The following is a 6,315-nucleotide window of genomic DNA, read 5'->3' as shown; positions in this document are numbered from 1 at the left end:
ATGTAAAGCATTTGTTGAAGATCATTCTATGGAAGCAGTGACAAATTCAGTAAAATTCTACCCAGCTCCTGAAATTTTGCCCATCACTTCACACCACAGACCTACCTGTGTTTTTCTAAGTCTTTCAGGAAATTCTTGGGGGGAAAGTCTTTAAAACTTGAGCAGCCATGAATTATTAACACTTTTTCTAGGTCCTGGCTGGAGGTTTTGTCCATGGTAATAGAGCTCTGCAAGAAGAAATAAATTCTGGAGAGTCCTGTCTGCTCCAGCTGCAGATGTGACAGGGAGAATGAAGCTAAACAAAGATGATGAAGCATGAGCTAAATGTACTGGGATGAGCAATAAAGTGGTTTAGCGTTGTAGATGGATTCCTTGAATTCTTTTGAAAAATATGAAAAGATTCATGAATTTGCATGTCATGCTTGTACAAGGGCCATACTAATCTGTGTAATCTTTCCAGTTTTAGTATATGTGCTGCCAACGTGAGCATTCCTGGAGTTCTTTTACCTACCTTAGTTTTTTTTTTTTTTTTTATCAATTAAGAAAACTGAAGTGTACTTCACATATAGTAAAAATTGCTTTGCTAGACTATAGCTCTATGGAGTTTCACAGACACATACATCATAAACTTTCACCACTATAAAGACACAAAACAGTTTTGTTTTAAATAACTCCTTTTGTGCTCTGCCTCCGCCTCCTCATGCCTCCATTGCCTGTTAAGCAATGGTCTATTTTCTATTCTTACAATTTTGACTTAGCAAGAATGTAATGTGAGTGGAATCATATAGTATGTTTCTTTTGAGTCTGTCATTCATCTCTTAATCCAGTACAGTGGTTCTCAACCTTTGTAATGCTATGGCCCTTTAATACAGTTCCTTATAGTGTGGTAACCCCCAACCATGAAATTATTTTTGGTGCTATTTCACAAATTTAATTTTGCTGCTGTTATGAACTGTAATATAAATATATTTGGAGATAGAGGTTTGCCAAAGGGGTTATTATCCATAACCCCTATATTAGAACTCATGGTCTAAGATATCAGATTCATCCATCCATTTGTTTGTACCAAGAGTTTATTACTAGTTATTACTGACCAATATTCTAATCTGCTCATGTACAATGTTTCATCCATATCCCTCATACAGCAGTGAGGAAAAATTTAGTTATTTATACTTTGTGAATATTATGAATAAATCTACTGTCATCAGCCATGCTCACATTTTTATATGAACATTAATTTTCATTTTAACTAGAATCAGGATGCCAATAACATGGTGAACTATGAGAAACTACCAAATGGTTTTAAGGAAATATCTGTACTATTCTGCATCCCAACATTTTCCAGCAAGGGAATAATGTTAGGTATTTTATTTATAAGTATCAGCAGACATTAGAAACATATAAGTAAACATTTTTCTAAAATGCACTCTAATCATAAATAATCAGACCAAGAATGATTTATATTTCATTGGCCATGTGTTTTTGGAGATCCTTAACCTTATCATTGAGAGGACATGGATGAAATAATGAAAAGCAGCTAATGACTCTATTATAGTACATTTTCTTTTAGCATAAGTAATCTAGTAATTAGGAATGTCATAAAGCTCTGGATTCTTATCACTTTAAGACATACAATAGACATCTAATATGGAAGAGAACAGTGGTAAAGACTGCTTGCCCTGCTTGCCATTAATACATGTTAGCATGTTAGCATTGTTAGTTGTTATGCAGGTGGTACTCAAACTTCTTTCTTTTTTCTTTTTGGAGCAACCTATTGATTTTGCTGTTGTTGAGCTCCAAGTCCAGAGAAATGGATAGTGCATGTTAACAACAAACCACAACAATTTCCCCTTTTCTCCGATCTGCTGCTGCTTGCTGTGTAGGGGGCAGCTGCCTAGTAGATGTGAATAATTGATTTTTCAGCTGGCGCCCCAGCGTCAGTCATTTTCATCAGTCAGCAGGTGAAGACATTCTGCAGCTTCTCACTGTCCCTGGCTCTATGCATGTGACATCTTTGCTTAAGAAGGCCTGCAATGTGGGGACTGCTAATTGCCTGCACTTATGAAGTGACTTTTCTTGGGCACTCATTGTCTCCTTCCAAAACCATTTTAAAGTATATATTACTGGACTGATTTTATCTCCTGAATTGGATTGGTTGATGAGCTCTGGGCAGCTGTGATTTGTCATATCTTTGTTTATTTTCAGCTCTCAGATGACTGGTGATTAGAAAGCAGACAAAGTAGAGGATATGGTATTAGAGGTCATGAAGTCATGACCCAGTGATCATACTACCAAGCAGTCCTTACTGTGTAATAGTTAACATGCTCCCCATGATTCTATCAAAATCAGCCATGTGTTTACTGAGATAGGAGCAAAAAGTCTCCTTGCTAAGATTTTCTTTGAAGGAATCATGTTATATAAGACAAGTTTCTGTTCTCTAAACTTCTAGAAATGAGGCTATTGGCATTTTACATGGTTATAAAAGTGATACATGAATATATGTAAAGTAATATGGAAATGAAAATATAACATTTATAAAAGTTTAAAAACTTTATTAAAATCCAGAGAGGGTATATAATGTACATGCATATACAATATATATGTAAATTTTATAACTGGGATTATACTACTTACACAACTTTGTAAACATACTCTTTTCCTTAACAGTGTCTTATGACCCTTTTTCTATGTCATTAATTCTATGTCAAAATATTATCATATTTTGGCAAATACTATAAACAATTATTTAATAAGTTTCATATAAGTACAAGTTCTCATCTGATTCTTTCTGGTTTTGTTTATTTGTTTTTTATTTGTTTGTTTTTGAGATGGGTCCCACTATATAGATCTGCCTGCCTGGAACTTGTATGTAACCCGAGGTTGCCTTGGAGTCATGAGGATCTGCTTGCCTTTGTTTCCTGAGTGTTGGGTATATGTGCCACCACACCTACCCCCTATTTGATTTTTTTTTGGGGAAACTTACTACAAGTAAAATGGTTGGCTACAACTACATACATACACATTTAAATATTTACAGTTGAATACATGTACATATTCAAATTACTTTGGAAGAGTTTATAACCTAAGAGAGACATACCATACATGTTCCCCCAGAGAAGGGGAAAGGGTCAGGATCTCCTAAGAAAATTGGGAGCATGAGGGAGGTGGAGGGAGGGAGGTAGAAGAAAGAGGAGCAGAGAAGAGGAGAGGGGAGGACATAAGGGAGCAGGAAGATTGAGTCAGGGGATGAATAGAGGAGAGCAAGAAAAGAAACACATCAATAAAGGGAGCCAGTATGAGTTTCAAGAGAAATCTGGCACTAGGGAAATGTCCAGAAATCCACAAGGATAAACCAAACTAAGAATCTAAGCAATGGTGGAGAGGCAATGTTAAATGCCACTCTCCTATAATGAGATTGATAACTACCCTAAATTTCATCCTAGAGTATTCATCCAGTAGCTTATGGAAACAACTAAGCACTGAGCTGAACTCCTGGAATCCAGTTGTAGAGAGGGAGGAGGGATGAGCAAAGGGGTCAAAACCAGGCTGAAGAAACCCATAGAAACAGCCGACCTGAACAAGGGGGAGCTCATGGAATCCAGCCTGATAGCTGGGAAACCAGCAGAGGACCAACCCAGACCCTCTGAATGTGGGTGCTAGTTAGGAGGACTGGGCAGTCTATGGGGCCTCTGGTAGTGGATCAGTATTTATCCCTAGTATAGTAATGGACTTTGTGAGCCCATTCCACATAGAGGGACAATCCCTCAGCCTAGACACATTAGGGAATGCCTAGGCCCTCCCCCAATTGACTTGAAAGACTTTGATGATCCTCCATGGAAACCTCATCCTCCCTGGGGAGTGGATGGGGGTGAAATGGGGGGACTGGTGGGGTCATGGGAGGATGGGACAGAGAGGGAATTGGACTTATATGTAAAATATGATTGTTTCTAAATTAAAAAAATATATACAGGAAGAGTTTCTAACCAATTTTTCTTTCAACAAGCAAGGAGATAATACCAATAGATATGATCATTCTTTTAGTCTTTGCTCTGTTAGTAGTCAATTGCTCTCATGTTTTGAAGACCATTTTCTTTTGTGGATTGTCTGTTTATAGACTTTGTCTACTATACATTTTTTTTTATTTCAGAAAAGCTTAACCTGCTCATGAGTTAAGTTTTCTCATGTTCTCCCAGTCTTCTATAGGACTCCGTGATTAGGTATTTAGATCCTGAAGACAGGGATGCTTTGGTTTAAAAACTGGCTCTGCTACTTAGCAACTAATGTTGATTCCTGTTATATAGTTATTTTGTACATTAGTCTGTTCATCTAAAAACAGTATCAAATGAATCACGTCATGTAAAATACTTAGAATGTCACTTGGTACTTAATAAACACTATACATTGTTGTTATATTTTAATTACTTACTCAGTGTGATATGTCAGTAACTCTTCCATTTAGTGTAGGGTATACTAGTAACACACCCAACAGCTAGAAAGCTGAGACAGGGCATATCAAGTTTATGGCCATCCTGGACTACCTAGAAAGGTAATCTCAAGACCAAAAAATAACAAACCAAACAGAAAGTCCACCAAACTAAAACCAAACCAAAACAAAAGATGTCATATCAGATTTTATAGCTGAGCTTCCTTCCTTTAATTTGTGTATAAAAAGATCTTTGTCTAGAGATTTTTTTCATTAAAAAAAAAAGAACTCTTTTTGAGATTCAAATCTCAGATCTTGTATATTGAAAACTCTTAACACTTTTCTTTGGTTATATTTTTATTGATGATGCTGGGATTGGAAACATCTTGAGATAAAAAAGCATCTTGATCAGGAAGGTTATTGACACTTGACAACCAAGGAATACACTGCATTTATAGAATAAAAATGTGTTTGGTGCAGTTTAAATATTTAGTTGTACAATTTCAGAGGATTCTCATGCTAGCTATTTAAAAAAAACCAGACAGCTGAATACAGAGCAGAATTGGTATTGGTTGGTTGAAAGGGTGGATAATCTGAGGATTAAGGGAAGATGCTTATGAAATTCTGGGCAGCTGTAGTGGTTGTTAACCAAATACTTTCAGAGAGCCTTTCTTATCTTTCGAGAAATGGTTTGTGTTACTGTGTTTTGTTAGAGCTGTGTAACCAGTAAAGGGACCCTCATCTGTAATTATTTTTTTCCTCATCTGTTATTATTGTATGGCAGTCGGAAAAATGACACAGGACTAGACAGGCAAGGAGAATGTCTGTATAAGCAGGAAATTTGGTTAATGATATATGGTTTTAAGTAAATAGATCAATAAAGACTAAATGTGTTTGTTCACAAAAAAATGAAAAGGGTGGCACAGGATTTTGCATTCTTTTTCATCAAAAAGTTGAGTATGAGTTGCCCATATAAATTTCCTTCACAATAGAATGTAGTGTGAGGACTCCAGAGCCTTCTTTCTCTTCATATGCTGCCCAGGAGTATCATTGAATACAGAGGGCTTAGATGAAGAACCCCAAGGAGGGACAAGTTGCCTGTGCCATATGTTCTGGCTGAACCAGTCCATAGCTGTGCTGCTAGTCAAATATCAGTCCTGTAAAGATCAGCAGAAGAGCTATATAGTCAATGTATAGAATTGTGTGAAGTGATAAATTGTTGTTGTTTTTAAGTCACTGACTTTTGAGGTGGTTGGTTTATAGCAATAAACTGAATGCATAATTCTAGAGGATTTTCATCTCAGCTGTGCACATTTTTTTCCATTAGGAGTGCTTGGCACAGAAAAGAAATCTAAGGCTTTAACAAAGTTCTTTTTATCTCTGATTGCCAATAAGAATGCATGTATCCTCCCCACTTCCAAAATTGTGTCTACTTTAGTTTTTTTGCTGTATTTCAGAGGAAGAGCATAAGGGTGCAATTTTGGAATTGAGCCCATGTTTATAGAGAGCTCCTTGGACTAGCTGTGAGCTCATTACATCATTTAGCGCTTTGTGATTTTCATATGTTGAACTCTTACTAAGTGTCAGGCTGTTTTTTTTTTTTTATTTAAAATTCCTAAACTCAATTTCCCCAAGGTTCTGAAATTGCCATATGATTGTTGGGGGTTAGAATCAAGAGGCATTCACAGTGCAGTGGAACTTTTTTTTTTTTAGAGTTGGTATAAGGCTTGTAAAACATAAGAAAACCATTCACCTTTCCATTTCCATTTCCTCAGCTGTGGAGCAAGGTGTATGAACCATATCAATTCTAAGTTGGTTTCTAATTCAGTTCTGGTTTCCTTTCCAATTTGTTTGTTGTGAACATTTAAAATTGCTTCGTGTATTTCTTGTTT

At 36.4% G+C, this 6,315-nt stretch overlaps 1 non-coding gene across 1 annotated transcript; it reads right to left on the bottom strand.

Moving 5' to 3' along the window:
- Nucleotides 1–385: 385 nt before the first annotated feature.
- LOC127218476 (U6 spliceosomal RNA) lies at nt 386–490 on the bottom strand. Its single transcript, XR_007834196.1, has one exon. It is a non-coding gene; the product is annotated as a U6 spliceosomal RNA (small nuclear RNA).
- Nucleotides 491–6,315: the final 5,825 nt, after the last annotated feature.

This window comes from Phodopus roborovskii, unplaced genomic scaffold (genome assembly GCF_943737965.1).
Source record: "Phodopus roborovskii unplaced genomic scaffold, PHOROB, whole genome shotgun sequence".
Lineage (NCBI taxonomy): Eukaryota > Metazoa > Chordata > Mammalia > Rodentia > Cricetidae > Phodopus > Phodopus roborovskii.
Note: the sequence above shows the minus strand (reverse complement) of the source record. Positions and strands in the feature narration are given on the sequence as shown.